Source organism: Danio rerio, chromosome 8 (genome assembly GCF_052040795.2).
Source record: "Danio rerio strain M-AB ecotype USA chromosome 8, GRCz13ab, whole genome shotgun sequence".
NCBI classification, from domain to species: Eukaryota; Metazoa; Chordata; class Actinopteri; order Cypriniformes; family Danionidae; genus Danio; species Danio rerio.
In genome coordinates, this window is record NC_141028.1 from 35,917,501 (window position 1) to 35,936,497 (window position 18,997).

General features: G+C 36.9%; 1 long non-coding RNA gene across 3 annotated transcripts in view; it reads left to right on the forward strand.

The window, feature by feature from the left end:
• LOC141375664 (uncharacterized) overlaps positions 1 to 18,997 on the forward strand; it is a 47,918-nt gene that overhangs the window by 9,888 nt on the left and 19,033 nt on the right. For 2 of the 3 annotated variants that reach the window (XR_015498227.1, XR_015498228.1), the window contains exon 2: positions 1,594 to 1,716. This is a non-coding gene — a long non-coding RNA (uncharacterized LOC141375664). Of the gene's footprint in view, positions 1 to 1,593; positions 1,717 to 2,742; positions 3,198 to 18,997 lie in introns of those variants that run through there. The other variant, XR_015498226.1, reaches the window with a different exon arrangement.

The window sequence follows — 18,997 nt, forward strand, 5'->3', positions numbered from 1 at the left end:
CAAATATCATAAATATTACAAGTTGAAATGATATGAATTATTTCAAAGAACTGCTTTCGGTTTTGTACATTTTTAAAAATGTATTTTATTCTAGTGCTGGCAAAGCTAAAATTCCATCTATCTTTGTAAACGTTATATTTAAAAATGAAGAAATCTGTAAAAACTATTTTTCCTTGTTGTATATTACATGCACTTGCAAGCATTACGACAGTAAACTAGGCATAATTACCTCACTGGTACCTCACTTAGTAACCATACTGAAAAAATGTTGTACAAAAAACAAAATAAAGATTTTTATTTTTATTTAATTTTTGGCTTTATTGTATTAGGTAATACTAGTTTCATCAACTTTAATTTGTTTGTTCAATAAATTCAAAATGATACATTTTAGCTTAATTTTATTGGACACTTGTAAGATATTTCACATTTTAAGTAAACATTACTGCCTTTGTTGGTCAATATGTAACCCAGTTCAACCTAATCACATGAGGAAGAAACTATTTTCCTAAAAATATGTCTGATTTGTACAATTTCATCTATAAAAAATACCCAAGTTCCACCCCCTAAATCCAACTGTCATTGGGGGATGAGCAAATCATACTAAAATGTATGATTTGAGACTACAAATTCATTTAAAGCCATTAAATCAACAAATAACAAATTGTTTTTAGATTGTGTAATTATTTTGCAAGATTCAGTTTTGAACTTTGCCAAATGTTTGTTGAACGGAAACTAGGCCTCAACAGTAAACACATAACTAATACACAAATCAACAAATGTGAAAAAAAAAAAAAAGTTTAAATTATGTCAGGAATTAGTCCTCACACTCTTTGCTGAGAGATGGGGTCCTGCAGATTTTAGCTCCAATATCAAATAGCTAAAAATAAGCTAATCAAAGTTTTGCTAGGTGTACTAGAAACTTCCGTGCTGGTTTGTTGAGGCAAGTTGGTGCTAAACTGTTAAGGCCGAGACACAATAACAATTGTTTTGGGCTTCACTCGGTCAGGCTAAAAGTCCAAACACTGAAGTGTGAATCCAAGATGCAAGTCTCAAACCAAGAAAGCCAGTGGCGAGTGTTGCACATGTTGGATTATTACATTATCTGATATATTTGCACGAGAGAATCCAACCTAGACTCATTCTGAAAACGTAGTTCTATTTACATTTGTGGAGAGCACCAAATACGTTCCAGAAAGTTTGTTTTTTTGCGTTTTTTGTTTTCGTGTATCCCCTAGAGGCCATTGTGGTTGCTATTTTAATTTCAAATTTCTCTTGAGAGTGGCATTCTCGCCTGTTTTTCTCATGTAAATCCAACAGAGGTCGCTGTCAACTGACTGACTGATTGACCAACCGAACTACCGACCCCCTACCCACTCCCTTCCCTAAAACCAATCAATAGTGTTTTCAAAAGCACACATTAATCTGTGCCCACCCATTCCCTAAAACCCAATCGACAGTATTTTAATAAGCAATCCAGAAAAAGAAAATCCACCTGATTTTTACCATGCTTTCAGATTTAACCACATTGTCACTTTGTTATTAACTTGTTTATTTAATTTTTTGACTTTTGTTTTTATCTTACCTGCTTTTTAGAACTGTTCTTGGCCGGACTTGATCCCCATCATCGCAGTCAACTCTTCCCCATGTCTCAAGTCCACCGATGTATGCTGCAGGTCACCAGATAAACTGGTAACAGTGGGAAAGCTCCATATGGAGGTAAGTGGCAAGCTGCTAGAGCAAAAAGGAACGGCATCATACCGCCTCGCAGCGTTCATTTTAAACACAAAATGCAGCCACATGTACTTCTGGCAACATAATTTACCATCTCAAGAAATGTATATAGGGCTACATTGTATAGGGCTATGTTGAGAGAATCGCTCAGTGGTGAGTGACAATTACTTTGATAATGGTACTAGATGCTGCTTTGTTTACACTGTGTCTGTGCCTGTCAGAAATTTGGTTTCCCTCTACAAAATAAGAAAAAACAGATCACTTCCCCCCCACAGAGCATACATGCACGTCCTCTTGCACAGGTGCAGAACATGGCTCTCATTTCAGTCAGCTTTCATTTTTTTGGTATGTTTACTTGCAACTTTTTGGTCTAGATGCAATCCAACGTGAGGTGACAATACAGCTGCGTTATGTTGGTGCTAGATGTTTGGCATTGGGTTGGTGTTTCCGGCTCTTAATGACACCGTGTTGTACCATAATCTAACAGTGTTGTTATGTATTAGGCCAAAAAGTTTAAAGTGTTAAAATAGTTTAAAGTGTTAAAATTCACAACTGTTCAAAATCAAAAATGATGGCAAACAAATGTACATTAGTAAAAAAATAAATAAAAAAGAGGAAAGATAATGCCTATAGATCTGCATTTAGAATGCATTTCAGATTATCTTTAAATCTTACAATTCCAAAAACGCACAATGGAAGCATTTTGACAAGCTTTCTCGAGACTTTCAGACCCCACTGTTTGGGATATTTAGGAAAGATAGGGTGTGAATCCACAATTGTATAAACTAATAAGCTGATCTGCAAATGAAATGCCCGGCTTGTCAAAATTATGCCTCATCTCTTAACAAGCATTGGTCGAAAAAACCAGGACGGATAATGATAAGGTATCTCCAATCCCATTACTATGGGGAATCTCTGAATGAGCAGCATGTTGAACGTGTCTGTGTCTTGCTGTGAGTTGAAACCTCGGCATCGGGTGTATAGATCATTACTTGTCTGACTGTCTGACAGGCCCCTTCACTGCTCTGTGCCTATGGAAGATAATCATCGGCAGAGCCGGGTAACAATGAACTCGTTCCAGCACTCCAGTATTTCCAGGAGAGCACTTCAAACGCACCTCTTCTCCCAACACAAAAGAAGCCATCTCCTTTGATGTCACTGTCAAAGACTGAGTTTTGTTTCCGTCGCCTTCAGAAACTCCACCCCTTCTTTCTCTCTCGTTCTTCGTCTCCACTGAAAAAAAGAGAGGAGAAGTGCGCGCTTCTGAATCGTGAGAAAGAGATTTTCACATGAAAAGTGCACCTGCGTTGTTGGCGAAGGCCTCGTATGCTCCGCTGAGAGGCAATCAAACAAATACTTCACTTTTAACGTGATCGTCTGGGGACTGCGCAAACGCTTCTGTCATGAACGACGCACAGTTCACCCAGAGATTTTTCGTTTTGAGCCAATTAAACCTTCTGCTAATTACTCTCAGCATGTTTTTGGCTAGGGGGAGGGGGTGTTTCTTAGATTATTGTGGCGTATTTTCCCTGTCTTTTGAAGGTAATGACGGGAAAAGCCAATTAATAGCGACAACTGACTGAGAAGAGTCAGGATGCATGTAGGTCTTTCCCTTCAGAAGATCTAATGGTATTACTGTCACAAACAGCAGACAGGTTAAAAAAAAAAAAGAAGAAGAAGAAGAAGAATCATCATTAACAAGAATAATGTAATGCTTGTTAGGCTTAAAGGGATATTTCACAAAAAGAATGAAAGCTTATTCATCATTAATGCTTATGTTATTCCAAACCATCACGAGTTTCTTAATTCTGTTGACCATAAAATGTTTTGAAGAAAGCTCAAAATCTGTAACAATTGACTTCTCTAGTTGGAAAAAGAAACAATATACAAGTCCAAGGTTACAGGTTTCCAGTTTTCTGCTGATTATCTAGTTATTCAACAGAACAAAAAGTTTGGAACAATTGAAGGGTGAGTAAATTATGAGAGAATTTTCATTTTTGGGTCAACTGTTACTTTGAAGCAGGGGTCACCAAATTTGTTCCTTGAGGGCCGGTGTCGTGCAGATTTTAGCTCCAACCCTAATCAAACACACCTGAACAAGCTAATCAATGTCTTACTAGGTATACTCGAAACACCCAGACAGGTGTGTTCAGGCAAGTTGGAGCTAAACCCTGCAGGGACACCGGCCCTCATGGACCGAGATTAGTGACCCCGGCTTTAAAGCTTTCAGGAACACAAGTAACATTTTTTTTCTTTGTGTATGCACTCTTGAAAAGGAAGGTTAAAGGGTTTTTTCACACCTGTGAATCGATTTATTTATTCCAAAACAGGGATAAAAATTGTTACAATGTTGCTCTGTTCTTGGTGCAGTTCGCTTTCACACGGCAAAGTTTCTAAATGGACCAAAATAGCTAAAACATGTCATGTGCGAGTAAACTCTCCTCACATTGGTCAGAATTTCATGGTTTATTATGTTATGTGTTATGTGTCTTTATTTTCATTTATAACAATGAGCAATAAGATATTATAAGCAGAAAGCTGAGGTTTAATTTTGAATGGTGACACCCACAGATGTTGTCAAATATAAACCAGACATTATAGAGATAAATAACAAATAAACTAAGACTGCAGGTCAGTCAGTTTTCCTTACAGCTCCCATTAATAGTTCAGCATGCTTTCACTTTCGTATTTAAAATGCAACGCACATGACCTCCAGACCTACTCATAATTCTCTCTTTATATAGCTGTATACAGTATATGACATATCTTTGATAAACTGTGATATAACCTGCCTCGGATGGTATTGCTTTCTTACTACAATCGATCTGCTCCAGAGTTCGTTTCCGATCCGAGCACGATTGCTGGATTCACATATGCCAAACGAACCACACTAACTAGGCAAATGAGACCGGTTCCGAAACAAAAGTCTAGGTGTGAAAGACTTTATTGGCATTAATTGTCCTTTAAAGGACTTTTAACATTCATAGAACTTTTTCATTTTACGAAAGGTTCTTTATATTTGAAAAATGTTGTTTACTAAAATTTACACTAATACACACATCAGTTGTTCTTTGTAGAATCTAAATGAAGTTTAGATGAAATCTATATGAGTTTTTGTGCTGTATTGACACATTTGTTTCTTTTGGAATTGGAAATGAGTTTAGTTCCAGGAGAGTCAATTGCGGGAACAAAAATAGCTTCTAACGCAGCACAATAGCAACTACAGTGGCATTTGTGTACTACAATTGGCTGAAGGCATGCCATACAAAACAATGGCACAGTAATTTAAAGACATCCATATACAGAAAGTTGTAATCTTAGCTGAATTTACCTGTTGCTTTTGTCTTTAGTGTTTAGTGCTATAGCACTAAAACTTCTCACATGTGATTCAGTCCTTCATTTTGCTCTTTCAATTGCATATCTCTACAACTTGACTTAGTCCTTTTATTAATCCGGGTTCGCCACAGCAGAATGAACCGCCAACTTATCCAGCACGTTTATACGCAGCGGATGCCCTTCCAGCTGCAACCCATCTCTGGGAATTGACAGATTTATGTATTTTTTAATTTTAGGTGGTTTGTGTAATGTGTTTGTGTTTGGTAAAATAATTTCTAATTGCATCTTTAGTGATTTTTCAGCTAATTACATTGTCTTGTGCCAATAGGTAGATTTAAAGGTTTTTGCAAAGAAAAGCACAAGTGGATTTAGCTGGTTTTGATGCAAAAGAAAATCTAACTTGTTAAAAACCAAAGAATTGTCTACAGTGACATTTTAAAAAAGAGGTATTTTATTTACCAGCTAATAACCTTTTCATTATCTATAAAATGAAACTTCTGAACCTAATCAGAGAATAGCAAATGCTCGTTTACACAAAAAAAAGGTCTGATGGATTTAGAGGGTTTTGCATGTAATCTCTTCATATTTATGAATATATATATATATATATATATATATATATATATATATATATATATATATATATATATATATATATATATATGTGTGTGTGTGTGTGTGTGTGTGTGTGTGTGTGTGTGTGTGTGTGTGTGTGTGTGTGTGTGTGTGTGTGTTCATGATGCTTCATGCTTTACTTGATTACTGTTTTCTTTTCTGAACTTTGAACATCTTTTGCTGCTTTGCTGTCGATAAAGGATCAAAGAAAACATTTGTGTTCTGAAGATGAACAAATGTCTTAAGGGATTTAAACAGCATGCAAGTGAAAAACAGAATTTACATTTTTGGGTGAACTAATCCTTTTTTAAGTGTGTATTTTTATCAAACATTATAAATCTATGAATTCATCATAGACTTTAAACTGTGTTGTTGCATAAAATGCTCAGTTGCACATTTGTATGTCACAGATTTTAATAGAGATTTTATTGTGTGATGGGCAAACCATGTGCTACATCAAACCCATACACGACGTTTTACAATCTGTATTATTGTATTAGTGTAAACCAGGATTACATGGAGCTTTGTTACAGCTATAAAACATTTGAGATCTAAGTGCATCATGGCAATGATGGTGTAGTGTTTTCAAATGTCATTTAAAAACTTCAGGAAGTAAAATCAAAAGAAACTGGTTCTCAAGTATAGTGGGTGGATATGCAGTAATGGGGATGGACAATCCAGGACTGTTTTACAGTAGAAGTATCTTGGATTGACAACTTGCTTTTACCATTCATTACAGAATTAGAGTGCAAAACTGGTAGATCAGTATCATCCAGACACACATTCCACTATATTTATCTTCTTGTGGACAAATATTAGATTTTAATGATTTGATGGACTAGCCATTTCTTTGTCATTTATTGCAAACGTGTTTTTAAGCCATGACTGCTTTTACACTCATTTTTTCACTGTAGATAGATGTACAGTTGATAAAACGAATGGTATATGTGGGCGAACAGAGGAGTGTAAGAGGAAAAGGCAGTAGATAAACTGATACTTTTAGCCATGGTTTAGGATGAAAGAGGAGGTTTTGATGGCAAACAGTGTTCAGATTGCATAGGCCTGTTCTTGCTGTAGTGGATATTACAGTGAGCACAATGGAGGCTCTCAGGCTTAGCATCCGGCTCAAACAAGCAAAAGACTGTGCTCAGAACAGCATGCTCCAGGGCCATTGCTAAACTGGGTATTATCTCACATAACCCAGAGCAGTGATGGGAGGAAAATAGCTCAAATTAACTGATTTAGCTTTATCTTTTTATTTTTTTAAACATTTTCTTAAATAGCAGTGGTGTAGTAGATTTCCAAATTTAGTCCATATTGACAGTATAGCATTACATAGTTGCTGCAGATTTGTCAGCTGCACATCTATAATGCAAATCTTATATTCCACCATATCCCAAAGGTGCTCCATTGGATTGAGTCTGGTGACTGTGGAGGCCATTTAAGTACAGTGAACTCATTGTCATGTTCAAGAAACCAGTCTGAGAGGATTAGTGCTTCATGACATGGTGCGTTCTCCTGTAGTAAGAAGCCATCAGAAGATGGGTACATTGTGGTCATAAAGGGATGGACATGGTCAGCAACAATACTCAGGTAGGCTGTGGCATTGACACGATGCTTAATTGGTACTAATGGGCCCAAATCGTGCCAAGAAACTACACCCTATATCATTGCACCACTACCACCAGCCTGAATTGTTAACACAAGGCAGGATGGATCCATGCTTTCATGTTGTTGATGCCAAAGTCTAACCCTACTATCTGAATGTTGCAGCAATTATATTGAGACTCATCAGAGCAGGCAATGTTTTGGTGAGCCTGTGCGAATTGTAGCATCAGTTTCTTGTTCTTAGCTGACAGGAGTGGCACCTTAGTGGTCTTCCACTGCTGTAACCCATCTGCCTCAAGGTTTGGCATGTTGCGCATTCAGAGATGCTCTTCTGCAGACCTTGTTTGTGTTATTTGAGTTACTGATGCCTTTCAACAGGGCATTTGTGCCCACAGAACTGTCGCTCACTCGATTTTCTCTCTTTCGGATATTCTCTGTAAACCCTAGAGATGGGTGTGCATGAAAATGTCAGTAGATCAGCAGTTTCTGAAATACACCCTTCCAGTCTGGCAACAGCAACCATGATACATTCAAAGTCACTTAAATCTCCTTTTTCCCTATTTTGATGCTTGGTTTGAACTGCAGCATATTGTCTCGACCATGTCTGCATTTGTAAATGAGTTGCTGCCTAGTAATTAGCTGATTAGAAATGTTGTGTTAACGAGCAGTTGGACAGGTGTACCTAATAAAATAACCGTTGAGTGTACATATACATACATAATCGTTTAACCAAATCTGAGAGATCACTTATCACCTCAAGTTAATAAGTTTAAGGTAATTTTGATTCCCACATGACTGGAAGTGATGATGTTCGAGTTGTTATCAGTCAGTTTGCCCTATACAGACCGATTGCAAACATACACCATACACTGCCGCTCATCTGTGACTTCTCGAGCAGATGTGGCCTACACTATATGTAGACTCTGCTCCCGAACAGCACTTATTAATCTGTGCGACACACACTTTCACCTCCATTTCTCTCACACTCTGCTCCCCCCGGCATCTCGACCCTTCTCTCCCTCGCCGTGTTTTGAGCGTAAAACACCCCGCCGCTGATATTAGAGAGATCACATATCGGCCCGCTGACATATTTCAAATGTATCGCAGATTAATAGCGTATCACTGTGAGAGATCTACAAAAACCATTAGTAAGCCTGACACTTTGACGTCAGATTTTTAAAAATTCCCAAGTAATCTTTTTGATTTATGGAAGTGTGTCCAGGTTCATCGAGAGTGATTTCAGATTTATCACGTCCTGGTTAGAATTATTAATGATTTTCAATTTGTAAATCTGATGTCCGTGGGAGCTCGCTCGAATCGGTATAAGAGCTGACACCGGGGTCTGCTGCTTGTTCCTGGAGCGCCGATTACTTTATCAAACTATCGCCCGCTTTGATTTACATTTTCACTGGCTTTTCTGCCGCTTCTACCTCCTCGTCGCTCTCTTTCATTCATCCACCCACCACCTCGGTGTTTCTCGTCCTCTCTCTCGTGCTGTAATTACAGTGTCATCTTTAATTGTATCTCTGGAAGCCTGCAAGTCTGTAAAGTCAAATTTCATTCTTCAGAGCCTGGAGCACAAAGGCGAGCTTTTGGATTCTGTGGGCATATAATAATACTGATTTGCTCTTAAACAAGCTCGCATGTGCGTACCGACTCCAATCTGCGACGTGACTCAGTCGAGTGGCTCATCGTTGCGACAAGAGCGACTTCTCCCGAGGTCTGTAGTTCATGGCTACTGAAACTAAGATGGCAGCCAGTGGCGCAGCACCCAGTCAACAGACAGACGATGATGCTCATGACAAGTCAACACATTCCTGTTTCGCTGCGTCTCTCTCCATCTCGCTCCTCGGTCTGTGACTTAGTGCTGTATTTACTGGTGATGAAACATGCAGTGCAAAAGTGTTTACAGCGAGGCTTATGACAGACGTGAGTGGGGATGGCACTTTAGCAAGGAGACAGGGCTCTTTTTATTTCTTCCATTCTTAAGCTTTGCGTTGTTGTGACACTCTGGCTGGAACGCTGCGTTTGGATTCAGGCGCAGAGCTAATCAAAGATAGCGTCGCTTCTGGTTATCTTAAAAGGTTGCACTTGTATTTTGTAATTAACTGCATGGCTTTACACTTCCTTACAGGTAGTGTTTACTAAAACTGCTTCGCTATTGGTGAGGAGACTATTATTGACTCGAGATGTGTAAATATGGCACCAAATGTCATGGCGTGATTTGAAATGCAATTACCTTTATTGACGTTCGATTTGCACCTTAGGCGTTGTATTTATAGTATAGAAACACATTTACTGTTTACTATTTTAGTTAATCTAGTGTCCAAGTCTGTTTGTTTATACAGTATTATTTCTGTTAACCTGTCATGCGCAAAAAAACAGTGTAACTTTTCAACACAAACTCATGGCAATTCATAAGTTTTTGATTTAGTGGCTAATTTGTATGAATTCATATGGTCTCATTTGTACTATTTAGTACTATTTGCTTATACGCCAATGACAGGTTTAGAGGAGAACTCGTACAAATTATTCACTAAACTGACAAAGCATAAAATAAATATGTTTCCTTATGACACAGGTGACAACAGGCCGCAGCTCTGCACAGTTTAGCTCCAACCCTAATTAAACACACCTGATCAAACTAATTGAGACCTTCAGGCTTGTTTGAAACCTACAGGTAAGTGTGTTGGAGCAGGGTTGGAACTAAACTGTGCAGGGCTTCGGCCCTCCAGGAATTGAGTTTGACACCCCTGCCTTATGAGATCAGGCTAAACTTTTTTGTTGTTTTTGCAAGTTGTCAAACATTGTATTTTCTATTTTTTTACACTATCGTTCAAAATTGTGAGCTTAAGGCAGTCGTGTGATTTTTTTTTTTTGCAATTGTTTCGATCCACACGCAGACCTAATCAAACATAGCATCGCTTCTGGTTATCTTAATAGGTTACACTTGAATTTTGTCATTAACTGCATGGCATTTATAATTTACACTTCATAACAGGTAGTTTACTAAACCTGCTTCGCTATTGGTGAGGAGACTATTATTGGCTCTAAATCTGTAAATATGGCGCCAAATATCATTACGAGATTTGAGATGCAGTTACGTTTATTGATGTTCGTTTTGCACCTTAGAAGTTGTATTTTTAGTATAGAAACACATTTACTGTTTACTATTTTAGTTTATTTAGTGTCCAAGTCTGTTTGTTTATACAGTATTATTTTTGTTAACCTGCTATGCATAAAACAACAGTGTAACTTTTCAACACAAACTCACAGCAATTCGTAACTTTTTGATTTAGTGGCTAATTTGTATAAATTTGTATAAAAATCTCATTTATACAATTTAGTACGATTTGTTTATTTAGTAATTATTTATTAAAACTGCTTCGCTTTTGGTAAGGAGATTATTATTGGCCCTTAATGTGTAAATATAGCACCAAATGTCATTGCGAGATTTGAGATGAAATTACGTTTGTTGACATTTAACTTGCACGTTAGGGGTTGTATTTTTAGTATAAAAACACATTTACTGTTTACTATTTTAGTTTATCAAGTGTATGTGCACTCCCTGCGTTTGTGTGGGTTTCTTCCGGGTGCTCTGGTTTCCTCCACAGTCCAAAAACATGTGGTACAGGTGAATTGGGTAGGCTAAATTGTCCGTAGTGTATGAGTGTGTGTGAATGAGTGTTTGTGGATGTTTCCCAGAGATGGGTTGCGGCTGGAAGGGCATCCACTGCATAAAAATGTGCTTGATAAGTTGGTGGTTCATTCCGCTGTGGCGACCCCAGATTAATAATGGGACTAAGCTGACAAGAAAATGAATGAAAAGTGTTTGTCCAAATCTGTTTGTTTCTGTAGTATTATTTTTGCTAACTTGATATGCGTAAATCAACGTTTTAACTTTTCAACATGATCTCACTGCAATTCTTAACTTTTTGATTTAGTGGCTTTAATTTTGTGAGCCGAGTGGTTCACAAGCTCTTGGCCATTTTTAAACATTTACCGCAAACACTGTATTTGTCATGCATGACAGGGCCATCAAAGTTGATAGTTTGGTGATAGGATTGGGCTATAAAACTCCTCAAAAAAGAACTTTAGACTATGTGTAGTAAACATTCCTGGTTCATTTATTCATTCATTCATTCATTTTCTTTTTGGCTTAGTCCCTTTATTAATCCGGGGTCGCCACAGCGGAGTGAACCACCAAATTATCCAGCATATGTTTTACGCAGCGGATGCCCTTCCAGTTGCAACCCATCTCTAGGAAACATCCATACACACTCATTCACACACATATACTACAGACAATTTAACCTACCTGATTCGCCTATAGCGCATGTCTTTGGGCTGTGGGGGAAACCGGAGCACCCGGAGGAAACCCACGTGAACGCAGGGAGAACATGCAAACTCCACACAGAAGCGCCATCTGACCCAGCTAAGGCTCGAACTATGAGGCGAGAGCACTACATAGATTAATACTGCGCCACTGCATCTCCCTCTCCTTCTGGAGAGCACAAATTTTGTAGCCAAAGGTAAGTTTGGCTGCGTTTCCTCTTTCATACGAATGCTGCGGAGTGATATGACGTCGCCGATGACTTCTGTTCAATTTTGTGCCTCCAGCTGACTGCTTACCTCCAAGTGGACAGCTTTTAAACTGTTACCAGTTTGCCCAGTGGCTCACCACGTTTTAGGTGTTTTAGTCCGGCGAAGAACGGTTCCAGAAAGAAAGTAAAACAAGATCGGTCGGTCGGTCAGTCAACAACACTCTCTGGTGGATTTACGTGAGAAGAGCAGGTGCAAATGGCACTCGCAAGAGAAGTTTGAGATTTCAAAACAAGTGTTCACGGCAGCCTCTGGTGGATTCATTAAAACAACAACTGCAAAATAAAAAGAAAAAAAGAAAAAAAAAACTCCTGCGACGTATTTACAGAAATGTATACAGGGGTATGCATTCATAATGAGCCTAGGTTGAGTAATGTTTTATTGTATTCAATGTATTATTATTATTTTTTTTAGTTAGTAATTGTTTAAAATCATTTACCTTTTGATTGTATATATATATATATATATATATATATATATATATATATATATATATATATATATATATATATATATTTTTTTTTTTTTTTTTTTTTTTTTTTCAAGTAAAGTTGTTTGCAATCTATTTGTCGCACTATTAGTCATTATAGTAAATATAATTTGATAATTATTCAAGAGCCAGGATGGCTTTCTGTGTGAAGTCCCTTTGTCTGCATGGGTTTAAAAATTGTCTAGTGAGTGAGAGAGTGGGTGGTGAAGTGTATGTATATGGTGAAGTGCATATGTGTTTACCAACACTGGGGGTTGCACGAGTTACTCTCAGGGCTGAGCTATGGCAGAAGGGGCATCTGTCGGTAATTACTCTGCTGTGGAGACCATTAATAAAGAAGGAAATAAGTCAAAGAAGAGAATGATTGAGTGTATGTATATATATATATATATATATATATATATATATATATATATATATATATATATATATATATATATATATATATATATATAATTTGTGGTATAATATGTCTTACTGGTAAATGTTTTGTATGGCACGTTTCTTGTGCTGCTTTAATATAGAAAAAAAATCAAGCTTAAAATGTATATTTATTTATTTCATATAGGTGTTGTACAAAGTCCTATATAAACAAAATCAAGGTTACAGCAACCTGTAAGTCTAATCAAGCAAAGTGTTTTTACTAAAACCATCATCTGTCAAGTCGTAGCTGCGGTGAGAGGTAAAACTATGATGTCCAGCTGTGAAGAATTTCTTCACTCTTTTTTTTCTGTATGTGCCTTGCCTTGCCATCTTCATGCTTTTTCCCCCTGTCTTACATTCACTCTGCAGGAAGTGATGAACAGCCTCGAGTCTCAGGCTGTGCTGTTGACGTGAGCTGCTCCTTTTTCTGCAAACCTGCTCCTCCTCCTCCCTCTCTTCACCTTTAAAAGAAATATGGCCTTATAGTAGGCCAGCAAGATGTTCGTTCTCAACACTTATTCTCTCCCCTGCCTCATTCAACACTCAAACTTAGGCCAAAGTTTAAGTCCAACGTAGAGGAAGTGTCCAAATATGCTCATTCGCACGCTAAAATACCTCACACTTCTCCATATGAGATTGAAAACTGACAGCTTTCGCGTAATAATCATCCGCCAGGCCTCCAGTAGCACCGTCACCCTCATCTCTCTCTCTCTATCTATGTTTGCCTCCATCTTTGTAATTCTATTCTTGTCCTTTCTCACTTATATTTTCTCTTCCAAGTGAGCCTTCAGCCTCCCATATAAGATATGACAACAAAAATCTCCCATAATGACTGGCAGTGCCATTGACGTTCTCACAGGAGAGGCTGTGCGAACTGAGATTACATAAAATTGAAAGCATATTACCTGCTAAAACTGACTCTCATTGCGTTCATTGGCTAATTGTTATGCGACACATCGTATGTCAACGTTCATCTGTTTATTCTTTAAATGGAACAGAGATGGAAGTGCATTTACTGTAAAAATGAAAGCACTTTAAAAGCCACAGCCTATATTTATTTGCAATCATCCTGACTTGTGAAGATGAGAGGCACTTTTGAGCCCTCAACATAGCAATTGAAAAAGGATTGGGCCATTGTTCGGGATTTTAGCCTTTAATCGACACAAAGGAATCACTATAATGGCTTAAAAAGACTTTTGAACCACAAAAAGAGAGCCATAATTAAGATGCAAACTGTTTGACAAGTTGAGATTTTTTTTTTTATGCACAGTTTATGTGAATTTAATATACATCCGCAATGTCTTTCTCCCTTGTTGAATTGATGTATGCCCTTAGAACTGGTTTAATTCTCTGTGGTACAGATTCAACAAGGTGCTAAAAATATTAATCAGAGATTTTTGTCCAAATTTATATATGAACAAAGGTGCTATTTTAAAGATTTGATTATTATGGTCATTTGAGTTTAGTGAACACACTGTCTCTCCAAAGTGTGGATTTACTTCACATTGTGCACACAACATGTGTACAATGCAAATTCTACATACGAACTTTGAGAAATTAAGAATCATCAGATCAGGCAACCTTTTTTCCAAACTTCTGTTGTCCAGTTTTGGTGAGTTGGTGTTTTTATCGGCAGCATCAGATTGTGGTTTTTAGCTGACAGGATCGGTACTGGTGTGGTTCTTCTGCTGCTACAGCAGTTTATCTGCTTTTTGCCATGTAATCTGCTGTCCCTTTTTTGGAAAGACTAGAAATCTCAATAGACAAACCGTAGATCCCAGTGGCATGGCCCCAACAACCATGCCACTATAGTTTTCAATCACGTGACCTGTGTGGAGTCCTGGCGGGCAAAACAAGGTGCGATAATGGCAGCTTACACTGGGATCTTCATAGAAATGCTGCACAAATCAGTCTGATTTACTCCTGTTCAAAGATATGAATGTTTGAATCACAAGTAAACTAACAAAATGAAAGATTTGAACATATTTATTTACATTTTGGGCACTTGCGATCCATATACAGCACCCACCATTATAGTCAAGTCATTAAAAACTTTCAGGGTTCTGTCAGCTCCTTAATTCAACGATGTTTGCTGCATCTTGTGGAGAATCTGTCAGCAAGTCAGTCATAGGTGACATCGATATAGAACATGAGTGTCGGCTTTTAAATGTGGAGTCTGTTTCTTTTTTTTTGCTCATATTTATATTTGCTGGTAGGGAAAACTTATTTGTTCACTTTTACTACAATATTTATACTTTGACTTTACATTTTAGTTTAAACATTAAATGCACTCAACTGTATATTAGAATAGAAACAGTCTCAATAGTTATAGGTCATTTAGATGTCATTATAGATTTGATAATGATAATGTTTGGCACAAATACACACATTTCTCCATTTTTTTTCTCCTATCTCTGAAGGAATTCTGTAGATGGATGTCCCTGTGTCGATTAGTATCTTATTGCACAACAACGATCTGACATTTTGGCTAAAAAATAAGTAAATCACTTCACTCATGATGTTGTGGTTAGTGGAAGATAGCATTGCCTTCCTGTAATAGTGTGGTCATATGAAGCTATCAATTAAAGCACATTAAACCATCTTTCTTTATTCTATTACAGGATGACAATATTTACAAAAGCAAGCAAAAATTTGAATGAACTGACTGCCAACATTCACAAGTTTATATTTAAATGTTTATTCATGTGTTAATCCCGTTCAGACTACATGATTTTTATTATTGGTTATAACGGTCACTGACTAACAGATTATCAGATTATCTGATTTTGTTTAGATAAAATTATGTATCATGGGTACCAAATATGCCAGACTACATGTTGCTTTAGTTGGAGCTACAGAAGCAGTTTCCCAGCAACGGCTGTAAACAAAGCAACTCTGCTCACAAACCCCAACTTTGCTTAAATTTAAAATGACAACAAAACTTTCAGTCAGTTGGTTACCATACATTAATATGGTATATAATTCCCTGCACCACATTGTGAAAGAGAACATAATGTGTGATTTGTTAGTTTACATGCTAATTCCAGTACTCACTGGCCCTTTACAGTGCCTCATCTATCAATTTTTTTTTATTCTGTGATGTAAATTTCTTTAATTTTTTCATGCCCGCCTTGCTGCACAGCCCCTAGTATTTTGGTTTGCTATTTTAAAAACTGCATTAAAGAGATTATGTGTCTATTGGGCAATGTCACATATATGCAGTGTTGGGGAGTAACTACAGTAGTTACATGTAACGGCATTATGTAATTTAATTACAAAATAAAAGTAACAGTAAATTGTTACAGTTACTGAGAAAAAAAATGTGTAATTAAATTACAGTTACTTATGAAAATGTTAAATATTACAAATGGGGTTAACTCTAAATATACTGAATATTATTAATTTGTTGCTTTGCCTATTTTTGATATGCATGATGCCTTCTGCTAAGGCTATTTATTAAAGCAGTGCTATTCTGATGCTTTTGATTGGTTTTCCGGTTTGATTGTGATGCACCACGTCTGCCAGTTACATTAATACTCTCTGCCGCTGAAAGTATTAGGCTACTACAGCCAGTCTGAGAGCTGCAAGTAGTGACGCTACAAGTTGTGACACTACTAGCTTAACTACATTTCTCAGTAGCGTGTCTGTAGAATCACTACATTCTAAATCAAAAAGCTTTTCAGTTGCAAAGCTATTTTATTAGTTAAGTTTTGCAGTAGCGTCAACACAAGCTACATTTACCAACATTTAAAATCGAAATCGTGACACCCTTAAAAATTCATTTGTACTCTCGTTGCGATAAAAAATATAATTGATTCTGTCATAAAATAAAATTCAAAACTCAATTATAATGGCCTCATGAGAATCATGTTTATGACAGATTTATGACAAGTTATGCTGTTTTGGTAAATGTAAAGTTGTCATGACAGATAAAATGACAAGTTATGCTGAATTTGCTTGTCAAGTTGTCACACAGTACACAGACATCTCAAACAAAGTCATGCATTTAAAATGACAACTAAAATCTAATTTATATTCAAGACATGTGCCATGTCATGATTGTAAAGGTTTCACAATTGTCTTATGAACACCCCCTTCAAATAAATTGTTACCATGGTTTCATTAATTTTGGGAAGGTGTGATGAACAAGTAACAACATTTCCTAACTACATGTGAGGCAGTGCTGCGGTATGAGATAATAGGTATTTTTTACCATATTAAAAGTAGTTTGTTCTAACAGCATTGTGTAAAATGTCAACTGTAGAAAAGGTTTTAATTCATGTGACATTGTGGCTGAACAACAGCATAAACTATTATGACAGTGATCACCTCAGATGCTGATTATGTGCTTTATTCAGTGTTAAATGCTACATATTCGAGTTTGAATACCATTGTATGTGAAAATTATTGCCAAAATAAAAGCAGATCGTTTATCTCAGACCTTGAAAATACATTAACTAGCAAACACACGCTCCAAAAACAACTGTTTTGCTTGTTGAAACTATATATTTAAAAAGAACTGAAACAACAAAATTCTTGAAATTTGAAAACTTTATTGTTTTATGTTCAATCCATTTAAATTTGATAAGTTAACCTAATTGATTTGTGTTGGAGCAACATGTATTAATTGTGTGGATACCAGCATTTTAGTACAGTGTATATTTTAAACATTCACTTTAGAATAATTGAGCTTTAATAATGTTAAAGAGGTTTATAAGGTTCTATTTTTAAATGTTTCTCTCATGTCACATTTGTTGCAGAAATGGGATGTCACTAGAATCTTGTCGCATCACACGTAGTTAGGACACAGTATAAGGTGTAAAGCAGAAATAATGAAATAAGTACTAAATACTTAGGGCTCTATTTTGACGGTCCATGCGCAGAACGCAGGGCGCAAACGCTTTCAGGGCGTGTCAGGACGCGTTTTTGCTAATTTAGGGACGGGAAATCTGCCTTGCGCCACGGCGTATGTTCTAAAAGGGTTGAGTTTATTTTCTTAATGAGTTATAGGTTTGTTTTGAAAATAAACCAATTAGAATCTTATCTCCCATTCCCTTTAAGAGTCAGCTGCGTCGCGCCAAGAGCGCATTCGCTATTTACAGGACGCAAAGTAAGTCTAAGTGGAAAAAATTAGCATTTCACAAGCAAACAGTTAACAGTTTTTTTAACAGAAAACTGTTAAACAGAGCATCTACTGCGTGAGAATGAGAGATAATGGATCACTTTCACTTTCGCTCTTGGATAGGGAAACCTTTACGCACAGACATCAATTAGTCTATAAATAAATACTTTTGTTTGTTAAGCGCAAATATTCGTTTCAAAACTATTTATAAATTCAATTCTAATTTGCAGCAAACGAATAAATGAACAATAATAACAAAATGTGCTCAAAAACCTGAGTTATATCCTAAAACACATGCTGTGCCCCATATGGTCTAAAACCTGACAGGTGGGCAAATCTAAGCTTGTTTTTAATAAAACAAATATAAATATGGATATTATAAATAATACTGCTAATAATAATAACATTATACAAAAGCAAATTGTTATAAATGAACTGAAAAAGCCTCCTGAGATGAAGAAGACATAAAAGCAGTGGTTTTTCATATTTATGTAGGCTAGAAAATAATGTTTTGTAATATTTTAATCCTTTATATTTATATTCTATATCTATTCTTATTATATACTATATAAATCCTTAATATTTAAATTTTTTCATATGTAAAGATATTTGCCTATTGCTCTCTTGTGCATATTAAGCAGTGCGTAAGGGAGGCGCAACTCTGCGCCGGAGTTTAGACCGGGTTAGTTTTGGTCTAATGAAAAATCTATTATAGATTCTCAAAATAGCAACGCGCCAGCGGTCCGCCTCAGAAAGCCTTCCTTTTTAGACCAGAACACCTATGGGCGTAAAAATTAGCGCTAATGCATTTGCTATTTAAACAGCGTAGCGCAACGCCTCAAAACGACTCTTGCGCCAAGCTGAAACTACCAAAAGACTACTGCGCCACGCCTTGCGCCACACTGCGCCGGGTGTATGATAGGGCCCTTAGGATTAACTGATTCAATCATGGCAATGACATGCAGTTTTCCACATTCTGGTGATCATACTGAGCTTCAGCAGAGTGTCTTGACCAAATCTATGCGTGTGTTGCTGTAATATGATTAGCTGATATGATATTTGCATTAGTA